The 16,198-nt window shown below is 37.1% G+C and overlaps 1 protein-coding gene across 22 annotated transcripts in view; it reads left to right on the forward strand.

The window, feature by feature from the left end:
• The window catches only part of rsh (radish), a 798,688-nt gene that overhangs the window by 54,202 nt on the left and 728,288 nt on the right, over positions 1–16,198 (forward strand). For 2 of the 22 annotated variants that reach the window (XM_067781002.1, XM_067780988.1), the window contains exon 3: positions 12,756–12,828. The exons of the other annotated variants lie outside the window; for them this stretch is intronic. The gene's annotated coding sequence lies outside the window, so the exon portion shown is untranslated. The remainder of the gene's footprint in view (positions 1–12,755; positions 12,829–16,198) is intronic. 22 annotated transcript variants of the gene reach the window in all.

The raw sequence follows: 16,198 nt of genomic DNA on the forward strand, positions 1-16,198 counted from the left end.
ACCAAGTGTTGCATTGTCACCGGGTCTTCACCCACGGCCCAAGTTTCAAGTCTCTAGATATTCGGCAAGTTACTCAAAAATCGATCGCAAGATTCCCCTCGTTTTTCAGGGATTTTTAGTTATCTCAATTAGTACGCCACCTAGCTAAACTTTGTTTTCTACAAATTGTATTGTCATCGGGTCTCGAACTATGTGCTCAGTTGCAAGTCTCTAGGTCACCGGGAAGTTAGTTAAAAATGGATTGAAAGATCCCCAAATTAAAATTAATTTTCCTAATATCTCGATCCATGCGCCACCTAGCGGAATTTTTTTGATAATATATTACATTGTCACCGGGTTCTGAGTTACGGCTCAAGGTTCATATCTCCAGCTTAGCGGGAAGTTACTCAAAAATCAATTGCAAGATTCCCCTAATTTTTCAAGGATTTGTAGTTATCTCACTTAGCGTGCCACCTAGCGGAATTTTGTTTTCTGTAGATTGTATTGCTACCAAGCCTTGCACTGTGTGCCAAGTTTCAAGTCTCTAGGTCACCGGAAAGTTAGTTCAAAATGGTTTGTAAGATGCCCAAATTAAAATTAATTTTCCTAATATCTCGATCCATCCGCCATCTACCGGAATTTTTTTGATAAGATATTACATTGTCACCTTGTTCTGACTTACGGCTCAAGTTTCATATCTCAAGCTCAGCGGGAAGTTACTCAAAAATCTATTGCAAGATTCCCCACGTTTTTCAAGGATTTTTAGTTATCTCACTTAGCACGCCACCTAATAGAATTCTGTTTTCTGTAAATTGTATTGTCACGAATCTCCGAACTGTGGGCCAAGTTTCAAGTCTCTAGGTCAACGGGAAGTTAGTTAAAAATGGATTGAAATATTCCCAAATAAAATTAGCACCTAATTTAGATATATTTTTTATAAAAAAAAAAAAATTAAGTTTAAGTTATTAAAAAAAACGTAAAGCTAGCATACCCACAATTGTTTGCGGATATCGCGAAAACTAAATGAGCACCTAAATTATCTTTTGTGGCCCTAAAAAGTACCTAAAAAGCACTTAATTCCCAAATAACTTATATTTATTTTTGAGCACTTGGGTCTGCCAGCTTTACGCACGTCTACGCAGCGCTTGGGTGCAGTGGTCGGGTCAACCGACTGCGAAAGCCAGCATACGGCACGGGCCCGTGAGACGGTGGGAGAGTTTTGAAGACAGCTCACTGACAAAAACTTTGATACGAGTAGTTCTTAATTTTGCAACTGCATCGGGTAAGAAAACGTCCCGAGGGGTACGAGGCAGCGATCGGCTGAACCCTACAGGTCCGATTTTAAGAGGCATGAACGGGAGCGCAAATATCTTAGTCCCAGAACAAGACGCCGAAATAGCCGAAATGACTGGAACTACACCTCTAAGTCTGCAAAACTGAGCGAAGGGAGAAATCTAAGTATTCAAAAGTCATGTTCCTCAAAAGCTGCAATGCAGAAAGGAGAGGTAAATAGAAAAAATAGCAAAGACGAACAGGTTAATTAGCTAAGTGAGGTAATTATCAGACACCAGCATACTCGATGATACTGAAGGCAGCTAACGCTAAGACTCCGGTTTATACCGAAAAGAAGATGAACGACGTTGTGCAGCAATCTCTGAATGTGGCGCCAATAGATAACCGCATTGGATAGATGTATATAGATGAAGATCCGTAGAAGGGTGGTTTATTGGTTTATTATCATATTGAAAATAATTCATAAGGAACGAAATAAAACACTACCAACCTTCGAAACAGCTTAAAATAATGATATGTACCAATAACGAGATTTTAGAATGGCTGCAGAGAATCGCTTCAGACCTTCAAAGACAAGAAAGCGATCTTATCCACACGATACCAAACTCCAAGGTTTGGATACCATGCTACAGCGTCTAAACCCGATTATACCAACACGGGATTAGAAGGTGCTTCGTGTACCTCAATCCACTAAGGTGGGCCAGCACCACATCCTCCAATTTAGTTAGGCATTGGAAGATGTGTTGCCCTCACATCTCGAGATATCGGCAGATACGTATCAAACTTTTCACGCTTTTTAAGTTTGACAAATATTTCTTTTTTTGTTTACAAAAATAATCTAATATATATTATAAATGGGAAAGTTTGGATGTTAAGATGTTTGGATGTTTGGATGTTTAGATGTTTGGATGTTTGGATGTTTGGATGTTTGGATGGATGTTTGGATGTTTGTCCAGACGTTTGTCTTTGTGACTCAATAACGCAAGAACGGCTGGACCGATTTGGATGAAATTTTGCACACATATAGCCAATAGTCTAGAAGGATCTACTAGCTATATATTTTTCTAAAGGGGCGTGGTCCCCGCCCCCTAGGAACAGTTATAATTTAATTATTATATTTTTTCGTCTTTGCGACTGAATCACGCCAGAATGGCTACACGGATTTTGATGAAATTTGGGACACAGACAGTAGTCTACTAGCGAAATTTTTTTCGAACATGGAAAGAGGGGTGGGGGTCCCACGACCCCTTCGAGAAATTATTTTTCATAATTTTTACACATTATAACTGTACGTATACTGGCCTTCACCAATATCACAGACTCGAGGGGTCAAATAAGTCGAGGGCTTACAAAGTAAGCAGTGCCACACTCCGCCCGCCCCCCTTTATCTCCCCCTCTGGTGTAAAATCCATAAATTGTTATAACTCAATCTAAATTTAGTTTAAAAATTAGTTTTTGGTATCTGGTACATACAGAACGAGATCTAGACAATTTTGGAGGAACGATCAGTGGTCCTCTCCTCTACTCCCGCCATCCGCCCTCCATCAATTGTTTTTATTAGCTCGCTTTTATTAGCTTTACCTGTATGTTTCTATCTAACTTTTTATTCGCTCCAATGCGCCTGCTGCCTTATTAACATGGTTTTATAATTAGCTTCACCTTATTTGTAATCCCGTAAGGGTCATATCGAGACCCTTCCGGGATCATTTCTGGATGGTTTTCGGCATCGGTCCGGGATTACGCCGGGGGATCTCGTCGGGGTCATTTTGGGACTTTTTCGGGATCATTTTGGGGCTCATCCGGCACCATTTCTGGATGGTTTTCGGGATCCGTCAGGGATCCCGTCGGGGTCATTTCGGGACTTTTTCCCGACTAATACGGGATCATTTGGGAACCCTTTCGGCATCATTTCTGGATGGTTTTCGGGATCCGTCCGGGATCCCGTCGGGGTCATTTCGGGACTTTTTCGCGACTAATACGGGATCATTTGGGAACCCTTTCGGCATCATTTCTGGATGGTTTTCGGGATCCGTCCGGGATCCCATTTGGGTAATTTCGGGACTATTAGGGGATCATTTGGGAACCTTTCCGGCATCATTTCTGGATAATTTTCGGGATCCGTCCGGGATGCCGACGAGGTCATTTCGGGACTATTTCGGGATCATTTGGGATACCTACCGGCATCATTTCTGGATGGTTTTTGGGATTCGTCCGGGATCCCGTCGTGGTCCTTTCGGGACTTTCGACTAATACGGGATCATTTGCGGACCCTTTCGGCATCATTTCTGGATAGTTGTCGGGATCCCGTCACGGTCATTTCGGGACTATTAGGGGATCATTTGAGGACCTTTCCGGCATCATTTCTGTATTGTTTTCGGAATCCTTTCGGGATCCCGTCAGGGTCATTTTGGGACTTTTTTGGGCCTAATACGGGATCATTTGGGGATCCTCTAGGGGTCGTTTCGTGACTTTTTCTGTTTTATTTCGGGATCATTTGGGGACCCTTCCGGCATAATTTCTTGATGGTTTGCCGGATCCATCAGGGTCATTTCGGGACCATTTTGGGATCATTTGGGGACCCTTCCGAGATCATTTCTGGATCCGTCCGGGATGCCGTAGGAGCCATTTCGGGATTTTTTGTTACTTTTCCGGGATAGTTTTTGGACCCTTCCGGGATCATTTCTGGATCTGTGCGGGATCCCATCTGGGTCATTTCCGGACTATTTCGGGATCATTTTGGGATCCTTCCGGAATCATTTCTGTATGGTTTTCGCGATCCGTCGTTGATTCCCTCGGAGCCATTTCGGAACATTTTCTGGAGTATGTCGGAGTCATTTGGGGACTTTTTCGGGATCATTTGGGGGCTCTTCCGGCATCATTTCTGGATGGTTTTCGGGATCCGTCCGGGATATCGTCGGGGTCATTTGGAGACTTTTTCGGGATCATTTGGGGGCTCTTCCGGCATCATTTCTGGATCTGTGCGGGATCCCATCTGGGTCAATTCCGGACTATTTCGGGATCATTTTGGAATCCTTCCGGAATCATTTCTGTATGGTTTTCGCGATCCATCGTGGATCCCCTCGGAGCCATTTCGGAACTTTTTCTGGAGTTAGTCGGGATAATTTAGGGACCCTTCCTGGATATTTTCTGGATGGTTTTTGAGATCCGCCCGGGAGCCCGTCAGGGTCATTTCGGAACCTTTTCGGGATCATTTTGGAACACCTTCAGGGATCATTTCTGTGTGGTTCTCTGGATACGTCTAGAATCGTGTCGCTATCATTTCGGGGTTTTTTGGGACTATTCGGGGAACTTTTGGAGACCCTTTCGGGGCATTTCTGGATGGTTTTCGGGATCCGTCCGCGATAGCGTTGGGGTCATTTCGTAGCTTTTTCTGGATAATTTCGGGATCATTTGGGATCCTATCAGGTTATCAGCTCATTTAGTTCTTTTTTTTAACTCAATTACAAAAATAAAATGCATTAGACAGAAAACAAAATTTTATACAGATAATAAGCAGGCTAACGCGAATAGCCCATATATTTAAAATTTTCCTTGCGGACGGGGCCGCGGGTAAAGGCTAGTCACTCAATAAATCACTTATAATTCATAGATATTAAAGTGCTTTTTAAGCCAAAAAGCAAATAACAAATAAAGTTTTTTAAACCAACCAACCAGAAAAAAACCCAAACCAAAAGGTGATAATAATAATGGTAATACTCGTATGTTCGTTATAGCAAATATTACAGCATGACAAATGAAAACATCACACTTTTTGTGACTGTCGAACTTTACTGCCTTACTTTTATGAATTACGCCAATCAAAGCATAAAAACACGCTTACACATGCATGACGACACACAAATGTATGTACTGTATTGGTATTGGTAAAATTGTTGACAGCTATCGAAAAAACATTTAAAATCCTCTTAAAAAAGTACAATATGTCGTTAGGTGACTTCAAAATTATTTAATAACCGAAAATGAAGGAAAAAAGTGTAAACAAAATGAGTGAAGTGTAAGTTAAGTAATGAAGGCACGGGAAAATTTAAGTGCAGAGGAAAAAGTAGCGTAAAATGATGTGTAAGCTGATTTCAGCGAAAAACAAAATTCAATATCTGACAGCTTTCTTAATAAAATTGAATGATAAGGGACAATTGGAACAACAAAAAGGAAATGACAAAAATATTTGAAAGATTAATAAAATGTGTATGAGTTTATTTCTCATTAAATCTTTGTCATTGAAAAGCTTTCCACGATTTTTGCTGACTGTGTGCCAAACAGATCACTAATAAACCTTTTTGGTTACAGTGAAAATTTTTACACACAAATGTAATAAAAACCATTAAATTAGAGTTAAAGAAATGAAAATTCGGGCTTTTTTTTAAGGAGAAAATCACTTAAGCGATTAAAACTCAGCTAAGCGATAATATGATGATATGAAATAAAGTTTAAAACTGATAAAATATTTAATGAAAAAAAAAAAAAAAAAATGGTGAAATATTACAGGTTAGTTATATAATGTATAAGCTTTTATGTTTACCAAAAAAAAAAAAAAACTAATGTTATGTCATTTGATCTCACTTCAGCAATGCGATATGATGTGATTTCTTCTAAGGTAATTTGATTCGACGTCATATGATAATCTTACTTTTCATCTGATGCTCTTCTTGAAACACAATCCAATCAGAAGCAGTGCCATATAACGCCTTGTCCTCTCCTCTCATCTACCTTTCATAATATAATGGGACTTTCTTTTGACGTAGGATGGTTCCGTGTCCAACATATCATGCTGTTTCATCTAATCTATGATATGCAACACGACATGATGGAACCTCTTCTACAGCAAATTTGCTGTGCAGTGCGATGTGATATGATTTCTATTAATTTAATTGAAAGCGTTGTAGTGCTGTTTTTGTTGTTGTTGTACTAACGATAAAGACACTTCCCGAAGGTCCTTTGTCTTGAAATTTTCTTATTTAATTACATATATCACATCTTTGTTGTGCAATTCTGGTGTGATTTTTTTTAAGTAAACTCACGCGAGGTCGAATGTTACAATTTCAACCCATTTTATTTCATATGATCCTAAAAATGCAGTACAATGTGCGGTGAACTCCTGTGATGTACGTTGAGGTAATGTCATTATGTGACATGATATTTGGTCCAATATAAACAATGTGTCGAATGATACAAGTCGAATGAGATAACTGCATCCTATTGTTTTTAAAATGTGCAGAAGACATAAATTGTTTTCATATGGGAATTTATCATATCTTAAACAAATTTATCGCAACTTTATGCTATGGCATGGGATCTTCTAAAGTAAACTGATTCGATATCATATGATAACTTGATTTTGCATCTGATGCTATTCGTGAAATACGATCTAAGTAGACGCAGTGTTATACTCGTATGGCGCCTTGTTCTCTCATTTGCCTTAAATTATATAACCAGAAAATTTATAATCTTTTTCGAGTCAAGTTGAGTGCATATCAGAAGGTATCATGTTATTCCATTTCATCTGAGATATGCATGACATGATAAAATCTCTTCTACAGACTTCACTGTAAGATTTTATGTGACCTCTTGTAATTTAATTCTAGGCATTATAGTTTCTTGGAATTTTCTTCTTCTTTTGTTTTATCACATATTTGTTGCACAATACTGGAGTGATTTCTTGTACGATTAAAGGTGAATTCTTTTAACGTAGTTTGATATGATTTCATATGATATCATATGATAAATCTAAACAATTTTGCGGTATATGATGAGCTATCGCGTGTAACAGACAAACCAAAGAACGAAAATCGACACTGATGATGGCACGACGCCGAAACCGGTTTGTCTCGAAACCAAAAAAAAAAAACAATTGTGTTGTTCTTTCCTTGACTCCAACTCTCCAGAAAAGTGCGCAACGCTTTATTGATTTATCGCACCTCAACTCTGCGTAAATAACGGAAGGTGCTTGTGCCGATTCGTAGAGCATTCCGTAGAGGATAGCACGCAGTGCCCTCCTAACCCTAAAGACCGGTTTCCTGCTACAAAACAGTAACGACTAAATTTTTTTGGCTAATTTCCAACAAATTTTATATATGTATATTTTGGTCAAAGTACTTTGTTGATGAAAAACATTAAAAATTAAATAAAAACTCCTTTTGTCGAAACAATCAAAAAACGTTGCATACTTCTAGACACTTTTTCTAACAAATAATTTTGGTAACCCACAGCATACTCAAATTAGAGCAATCAATAGCAACTGTCGCATTTTAACACAATTTTTCAGTAAACAGACATCGATAACAAATCTTCGCACGCCTATTTTCTGAGCAATTTCACAAAAAAGACGAAAACAAAAAACACAACAAATGACCATGTAAAAAACTGAATTTTAAATATATATACATAAAGCACCTACACGCTTCACTTAACAATTTTTTCCCCAATCCAAACGCCCGTTAAAAGCGTAAACAACGTATGCATTGCGCATACAAACAAATGCCTAAATGTAGGAAACAAATAAGTGAGCGTAATTTAAAAATAAGCTTTGTACATACAACAAGGTGAGTGGCAGCCGACCTGGAAAGTTGCTATGCGCTAGCGATGCAATGAAGCGTAAAAACAACGTAACAAAACAATTGAGGTGTGTCGAGTGTAAGTGATTTGAAAATGAAATAAAAAAGAGGCGCATAGATATGTAGACAAATTTAAGGCAGAAGGTTACAAAGTATGTGATATCATTGACGCTTCATATGGAAATATACAAACAAAATAATTTCATCAATAAATTTGACACACACAAAAGCACGTGGTGCTATGATGAGCACAAGAAAAGAGGATAAAAATAATTAATTTTTTTTTTTTATAAAAATAAGTCGAGATTACTGAAACTGTTTTGATGGAAAATTTGTCAAATTTGTCATAATTTTGAGTATAAAGTGAACAAGTAAGGAAGGTTAAGTTCGGGTGTAACCGAACATTACCTACTCAGTTGAGAGCTATGGTGGCAACATAAGGGAAAATAACCATGTAGGAAAATGAACCGAGGGAAACCCTGGAATGTGTTTGTATGACATGTCTATCAAATGGAAGGTATTAAAGAGTATTTTAAGAGGGAGTGAGCCATAGTTCTATAGGTGGACGCCATTTAGGGATATCGCCATAAAAGTGGATCAGGGTTGACTCTAGAATTTGTTTGTACGATATGGGTATCAAATGAAAGGTGTTAATGAGTATTTTAAAAGGGAGTGATCGTTATTTCCATAGGTGGACGCCGTTTCGAGATATCGCCATAAGGGTGGACCTGGGGTGACCCTAGAATTTGTTTGTACGATATGGGTAACAAATTGAAGGTATTAATGAGGGTTTTAAAAGGGAGTGGTGGTAGTTGTATAGGTGGTCGGCTTTTCGAGATATCGGCATAAAGGAGGACCAGGGGTGACTCAAGAATTCGTTTGTACAATATGGGTATCAAACGAAAGGTGTTAATGAGTATTTCAAAAGGGCGTGGGGTTTAGTTCCACAGGTGGACGCCTTTTGAAGATTGCGCCATAAAGGTGGACCAGGGGTGACTCTAGAATGTGTTTGTACGATATGGGTATCAAGTTGAAGGTATTAATGAGGGTTTTAAAAGGGAGTGGTGGTAGTTGTTATAGGTGGTGGCCTTTTCGAGATATCGCCATAAAGGTGGACCAAGGGTGACTCTAGAATTCGTTTGTACAATGTGGGTATCAATCGAAAGGTGTTAATGAGTATTTTAAAAGGGCGTGGGGCTTAGTTCTATAGGTGGACGCCTTTTAGAGATATCGCCACAAAGGTGGACCAAGGGTGACTCTAGAATGTGTTTGTACGATATGGATATCAAATTGAAGGTATTGATGAGGGTTTTAAAAGGGAGTGGTGGTAGTTGTATAGGTGGTCACCTTTTCGAGATATCGGCATAAAGGTGCACCAGGGGTGACTCTAGAATGCGTTTGTACAATATGGGTATCAAACGAAAGGTATTAATGAGTATTTTAAAAGGAAGTGGACCTTAGTTCTATAGGTGGTCACCTTTTCGAGATATCGCCATAAAGGTGGACCAAGGGTGACTCTAGAATTTGTTTGTACGATATGGGTATCAAATGAAAGGTGTTAATGAGTATTTTAAAAGGGAGTGATCCTTATTTCCATAGGTGGACGCCGTTTCGAGATATCGCCATAAAGGTGGACCTGGGGTGACCCTAGAATTTGTTTGTACGATATGGGTAACAAATTGAAGGTATTAATGAGGGTTTTAAAAGGGAGTGGTGGCAGTTGTATAGGTGGTCGCCTTTTCGAGATATCGGCATAAAGGAGGACCAGGGGTGACTCAAGAATGCGTTTTTACAGTATGGGTATCAAACGAAAGGTGTTAATGAGTATTTCAAAAGGGCGTGGGTTTTAGTTCTACAGGTGGACGCCTTTTGAAGATTGCGCCATAAAGGTGGACCAGGGGTGACTTTAGAATGTGTTTGTACGATATGGGTATCAAATTGAAGGTATTAATGAGGGTTTTAAAAGGGAGTGGTGGTAGTTGTATAGGTGGTCACCTTTTCGAGATATCGGCATAAAGGTGCACCAGGGGTGACTCTAGAATGCGTTTGTACAATATGGATGTCAATCGAAAGGTGTTAATGAGTATTTTAAAAGGGCGTGGGGCTTAGTTCTATAGGTGGACGCCTTTTCGAGATATTGCCATAACGGTGAACCAGGGGTGACTCTAGAATGTGTTTGTACGATATGGGTATCAAATTAAAGGTATTAATGAGGTTTTTAAAAGAGAGTGGTGGTAGTTGTATATGTGAAGGCATTTTCCAGATATCGACCAAAATGTGAACCAGGGTGGCCCAGAACATCATCTGTTGGATACCGCTAATTTATTTATATATATAATACCACGAACAGTATTCCTGCCAAGATTTCAAGGGTTTTTTATTTCGCCCTGCAGAACTTTTTCATTTCATTCTACTTAATATGGTAGGTGTCACACCCAATTTACAAAGTTTTTTTATAAAGTTATATTTTGCGTCAATAAACCAATCCAAATACCATGCTTCATCCCTTTTTCGTATTTGGTATAGAATTAAGGCATTTTTTCGTTTTTGGTAATTTTCGAAAAAGTGGGCGTGGTGATAGTCAGAGTTCAGATAAGTACGTGAACTGAGTTTAGTAAAGATATATCGATTTTTGCTCAAGTTATCGTATTTACGGCCGAGCGGAAGGACAGACGGTCGACTGTGTATAAAAACTGGGCGTGGCTTCAACCGATTTCGCCCTTTTTCACAGAAATAAGTTATCGTCCCAGAATCTAAGCCCCTATCAAATTTCACAAGGATTGGTAAATTTTTGTTCGACTTATGGCATTAAAAGTATCCTAGACAAATTAAATGAAAAAGGGCGGAGCCATGCCCATTTTGAAATTTTCTTTTATTTTTGCATTTTGTTTCACCATATCATTACTGGAGTTGAATGTTGACATAATTTACTTATATACTGTAAAGATATTAAATTTTTTGTTAAAATTAGACTTTATATAAAAAAATTTTTTTATTAAATGTCGGTGTGGTCGTTCTCCGATTTTGCTAATTTTTATTAAGCATACATATAGTAATAGGAGTAACGTTCCTGCCAAATTTCATCATGATATCTTCAACGACTGCCAAATTTCAGCTTGTAAAACTTTTAAATTACCTTCTTTTAAAAGTAGGCGGTGCCACGCCCATTGTCCAAAATTTTACTAGTTTTCTATTCTGCGTCATAAGTTCAACGCACTTACCATGTTTCATCGCTTTATTCGTCTTTGGTAATGAATTATCGCACTTTTTCGGTTTTTCGAAATTTTCGATATCGAAAAAGTGGGGGTGGTTATAGTCCGATATTGTTCATTTTAAATAGCGTTCTGAGATTAGTGCTCAGGAACCTACATACCAAATTTCATCAAGATACCTCAAAATTTACTCAAGTTATCGTGTTAGCGGACAGACGGACGGACGGACGGTCGGACGGACGGACATGGCTCAATCAAATTTTTTTTTTCGATCCTGATGATTTTGATATATGGAAGTCTATATCTATCTCGATTCCTTTATACCTGTACAACCAACCGGTATCCAATCAAAGTTAATATACTCTGTGAACTCTGCTCAACTGAGTATAAAAATTAATGACTAATCGAACAGAAGGGAGTGTGAGAGGAGAAGCGGCATTCACACCAAGTTATAAATTTACTATATGAAGGTATATGACAAACAACAAAACAAGCAACAAAATAAAAAGCACATTATGTCAACACCGATGAATGACACAACACAATTGTAACAATTGTGACCTCAAAAGAGCGGAAGATGTGTGATGTTGTAGCGTAGAATAAAATAAATGATGTTAATGCAAATATGAATGAAAAATGAAAGCAAAATTATCATATGAATAGGCATGTGTATATACAAACATATACATACGCTGACGTGAATATATATACAAAGGGACTGCGTATGTGAGAAGCAGCACAGGATATAAAAAGTACATGACAGTTTACATTGACCTTAATTTAGTACGCTTGTGAAGGCTTTCAGAAGTATTTATTTGTGTCAGCACAAAACCTGTGCATGTTGGAGATATAAAAAAGCAAATAATGATGAAAAGCTAAGCATGAATATACAATATTTGTACGTAATGAATGATGCCTACTACTAATGAAAACATAAGACTTTATGAGGCTAATACCCTAAATTAAGCTAAACAAATGTTCAGTGTAAAGCCGGAGTCATTGGTGCCATATGTCGTATCGCTGTATCCGTATCCCTAACGTAATCAGCTGTTTATCGTTACGACGGTAAACCAAAACCCAATTGGTTGGCTACAATACGGTTACGACCTTAGCGGCACCAATAATCGATTGCATTGATTCTCATAAGGTTGGTCGAATCAGTTGTTAAATAAAGCACCAATGTCTCCAGCTTAAATTTGGTTTGGAATTTTTCTATTTTTGACTCTCACAGGTCGTTTTTAAATTGTTGTTACTGATGTCAATGAGATTCACAAACCTTGTGTAAAACGTATCGAACTCGAACTCACTTTGAACAGACACATTTCGTGCTGCCTGAAAGTATGCCCTACAAAACTTTACATACGCAAGACGTGAATTAAATCATGCTCGCCAATTGTGAAAACGACTTGACTCGGTAAGAGACCAGATATGCGAACTTGTGTGAGTTATTTTTAGCACAGAACTCAATTAGAAGGAAAATCCTGCGATCGATAAGGGAAGCCACAGAAAGGGCGCCAAAAAGTATTCGAAATTTAATAATTGAGTTTTAGGAAAATTTATGTTGCTTGAATCTGTCTAAGAAGAAAACCACTTGGAAAAAAACCTTTTGACATGCGGCTGGAAGTATGCACTGAAACAAGAAAAGAAGGAAAAGCTGTGCAGTGAGTGATCAACCTAAACCGCCATATTTTTTTTCTAGAACACGGGACATTGATCCAGCTTTATATAACAGTATAAAATCACTGAAACTCGACATTGCGGACATCCTAAAGGTATGTAGTAATTAATTTATAATATGACAAATCTTGATTTCCTCCAAATCTCATTAAGTTGTTCTGATTATTTATTGTTTGCATGTATTGAAATTATTAATCGAAGCCTCCATTCCTAAAAGTATGTTACAATTTAATACACAACATACAAAACTATATATTAGATTAAACTAAAACTGCAGCATGATATGCTAAATCGAAAAAAGGAAGAGACATTCCTCTTACTAAAGAAATTACTATAAATAAAAATTTTTTCCTTATGTTTATTTAAAACGAAATCTCTTTGCTTCTAAATGTATGCTACAATTTATGTGTGTTTTGCTGTCGAAACGAATTTACATTACGTTGTTGCATACAAAGAGGCGCATTTTCATGAAAACTAAATATGAACGAAACAAGAATAAAAAAATAAAATAAAAAATATTCACAAGAATCAAAATAAGTATTAAAATTAAAAAATGTAGCAAAATAGTACACAAATAAAAATAATAAAAAGAAAACTGTGCAATAAAATATAATACCAACAATATATATTGCATACTTTTTGGCCTTAGCTAAAGCACTTTTCATTAAAGCATACCAACTGCTCCATGGTTTACGTACATATATGAAACGTGCACATGCAATTTATTGTCTTTTAAACACACAACTCGTTATGCATATGTATGTATAATGTACGTGTACATGTGTACATAGCAACAACACTTCACTTTGCCTCCACACTTCATTGATGCATGCACAATGAACGCGCAAGTACTACCAAACCACTTTATGCGAAATTGATTGAAAATATTACCAGCATACGAAATATGAGTGTTGTATTGATTGGTGTAAAGCAATTTGTTGATGTATATGTGCTCATGCTTACGTGAATATACACATGCACGTATGTAAACATAGCTGGTGCAGAAAGTATAAAACTTCATACTTTCAGGCGCTAGAGCAAAGTGCGGCACTCAAAAGTGCTTGATATTTATTTTCGTATTTCTAATAAAAGTTGAGCTTAGCTGGTAGCTGGACTGCTTTTATTTGCATTAATCTAAATCTAATTGTCGCTCGTTTGTTGCGTACCCTTAGGCGTGCATGCAGCTGTCTAACGCTATTTTAGTGACAATTCTGTTTTGCTTTCATGCTATTGGCAATAAACTCGTCGCTTGAAGCTGGAAAATTTGCAAAATACAACTTTTGTAATGCAATTATCATAAAGTTGTTTGTGTTGTTGTTATATGCATATGTTGCAGCTCTTGATGTTTGTATAGTTATTTTGGGTTTTGTTTTGGTTTTGGTTTTTGCATTTCTCGTATTTGCTCACCATTTGTTGCTAATGGCTATTTGATTTGTGTCAAATCCAAGCAACAAAGCGTAGAAAACTAAAAACTTTTGGGAATTTTTATCAAATTTACAAACAATTATGGCATACTTCTAGGCGCACTTGACTGCATAATAGCACTACAAACAGTATAAGCGAGTATAAGCTTCAAAACCTTTCAAACACTTTTCAAGTTAGAGAAAAGCTATGCAAATATTTTGCCATTAACTAGTATTTTAGAAAATGTTGCATAATTTTAGGTGTTGTTTGTTTTTAAAGTATCTCGGTAGGTGGGCAAACAGCGTTGAATGCTTGAGTTTCGTATTTAATAATATAAACACTGTATTAAACAGCTAAATTCTGGCATCTCATATTCTTAATTAAAGCATACTTTTAGGATTAAAATAAAACAGTAAAAGAAATAATGAAACATTTCTTAAAGGAGATTTCTCAATAAAATGTATACCGATTTCTTTAGAAAATTTTTATCGGATGCCAGTATTGTTAATTTTTTACAGTGCACTAAAAATCATTTTATTTTATAAGACACCGGCATATTTTTTGGCGCTCTTGATATTACGATCCATCCACAGTCAGTAAAGGAAATGTAAGCTGTGACACAAATTAACTTATTTAGTTTCGTGAAAAATATTTTTTGATCCCTTATTAGATTTCGATTTGAGGTATACTTTTAGGCTATTCAAAAAAAAAGCAATCTAAAGTGAAAATTGTGCGTTATTTCAAATGTTTTTTTGAGAGCTGGTTTTTCCATAGTTTACTGAGAAGTCTTGCATTTTTTCAGGCGCTGAATAGAAGCGAGAACAAAATATTTGAAAAAGTTCTCAAGCTAAACAAATGTTTTCCTTATATTTAGTGATAAAAAAATACTATTGAAAATATTGAATACTTAGTCCTAAGTCTTGCATACTTCCAGGCTCATAAATGGCCCATGTTAGTGAAACAGTCTGTTTTCTACTTTAAGGCGTATGCTGACCTCTTTTAAGGCTGCATGAAATTCAACGAATTTGTCAAAAAACCTGATACAAATTATCCAATCATTGAAATTTTTCAAAGACTTGCATTTTGTTGTATTATTTTCGATGATTTGAAGTAAAACGTAATACGGGAGGACACAATCAAGGTTTTCCGTGATGACATTTGGACTCTTAAGAGCCATCCTGTTAACTTATAAGATTGTTATACTTTTCCAAGTTCTCTCAGTCTATATCTTGAATATATGTGCACTAGTTTTTATCAATATTCGCATAGAAAACTATAGAAACTATTAAGACATTACAACAAATACCACTCACCTGGAAGACATAGAGAAGAAAGGGGAAAAAATGTAAATCTAAAGTTGTTGACAAAGCTCAGAAGTACTCTGAAGACACGTCATTGGCAGAGAAAGTCCTATTGTTTTATTTTGCTCCCGAAGTCGTATGTTCGTTAATATATTTCTTGCTTACATTTAGGCAGAGGGTGCTAAACTTTCTGAGTGAAACAATACCGAACTTAAGCATTCAGAACTAGGCTATTTTTTGAAGCAGAATAATGTTGAAACTTTTTCCCTTAGAAATTCGCTGAATTTCGGATCCATTAAAAAATTCTGGCTATCTGTTGCCTAGTTTTAGGCGAATGATAAATTGCTCTTCTTACGAACGCCCGGTAGTCTAATTTCGTCAATACAAAGTTATTTATTGGGACAGAGTTAGTTTGTATTAAACCTTGGCATTACCGAGTTGGCATCTTTTTTTAGGAGGTTGCTACGGCATTCAATGAGCTGTTAAGTTTCGCTTCATAGCTTCCCCAACTGATCTGTCAACCTCACCTACTCGATCCTAGTCCTATTACTAATATGAATTTTTCATACACGTACATAGAAGTTTAGGCTCTAACAACCTCATGATACCCTCCGAGCACGGGGTGGAGGGGTGTTGCATCCTAGATGGTTCAACGTAGTCTCATTCCCAAAAAGGTCGATATAGTACATTAATGGTGCTAGCTACCCGGTAAAGCACCAAGAACATCGATAGCACTCCATAAACAATATTTTCACGTTTT

The sequence above is a fragment of the Eurosta solidaginis genome, chromosome 4 (genome assembly GCF_040869045.1).
Source record: "Eurosta solidaginis isolate ZX-2024a chromosome 4, ASM4086904v1, whole genome shotgun sequence".
NCBI classification, from domain to species: domain Eukaryota; kingdom Metazoa; phylum Arthropoda; class Insecta; order Diptera; family Tephritidae; genus Eurosta; species Eurosta solidaginis.